The following is a 1,299-nucleotide window of genomic DNA, read 5'->3' on the forward strand; positions in this document are numbered from 1 at the left end:
TCCCATCTGCCCATAACCGCGGGCACGGCTTTCGAAAGTTCAATCCCTGCAGGGGAGTCCCAACTTAGCCCATGACAAGCTCTCACGGTCAACGAAGGAATAGACCTCCTCCCAAGACGTTCCGATCAGACTCGGTATCTCGGTAACTCAAGACACTTCGACAGGTTAAAACAAGACCAGCAACACCGCCCGAATGTGCCGACAAATCCCGATAGGAGCTGCACATATCTCTTTCTCAGGGCACACTCAGATGAGACATCCTACGAGTAAAACCAACCCTCAAGTTGCCCCGAGGTGGCCCCGCAGTCTACTCGGTCGGACCAACACTCAGAGGAGCACTGGCCCGGGGGGGTTTAAAATAAGATGACCCGCGGGCTCCGGAAACCCGAGGGAAAAAGAGGCTAGGTGGAAAAGGGTAAGACCAATGTTGGGCATTGCTGGAAAAGCTTTAATCAAGGAAAAATATCAAGGGGTTCCCATTATAACCCAACCGCGTAAGGAACGCAAAATCCGGGAACATAACACCGATATGATGGAAACTAGGGCGGCAAGAGTGGAACAAAACACTATTCGAGAGGCCAAGCCTTCCACCCTTTACCAAGTATATAGATGCATTAAGATAGCAAGATAATATAATGATATCCCAACAAGTAAATAAATGTTCCAACAAGGAACGGCCTCCAATCTTCACCTGCAACTAGCAACGCTATAAGAGGGGCTGAGCAAAGCGGTAACATAGCCAATCAACGGTTTGCTAGGACAATGGTGGGTTAGAGGTTTGACATGGAAATTTGGGAGGCTTGCAAGCAAGTGGTAGGCATCGTAGCAATGGCATAGCAAAAGAGCGAGCAAACTAGCATAACAAAGATAGTAGTGATTTCGAGGGTATGATCATCTTGCCTGCACAGTTGTCAGAGTTGACTGGATCCTCGAAAGCAAACTCAACGGGCTCCTTGTTAGCGAACTCGTCTCCCGGCTCTACCCAAACAAGACAAACAAGCAACAAGGATACAATCAACCACGTGCAAGGATCAAGCAATATGATGCAATGATGATATGCTATGCGGGATGCGATGCGGGATGCAAAATGCAAGATATGTAAGGGAATGCATGAACCTGGCCTCAACTTGGAAAACCAAGTGTGCCAATGGAAAGATGAGATGAAATCGCTTGAAAACGATATAAAGATCACCGGAAACGGAGTTACGGTTTGAAAATGGCAAGTGATTCAAATATGACACCGGTCTGCGATTTACAGCAAGTAGGCATCTAAATGCAACGAAATGAACATGCTACAGC

This window comes from Triticum urartu, chromosome 3A (assembly GCF_056163025.1).
Source record: "Triticum urartu cultivar PI428250 chromosome 3A, HENAU_Tu73, whole genome shotgun sequence".
Classification (NCBI taxonomy): domain Eukaryota; kingdom Viridiplantae; phylum Streptophyta; class Magnoliopsida; order Poales; family Poaceae; genus Triticum; species Triticum urartu.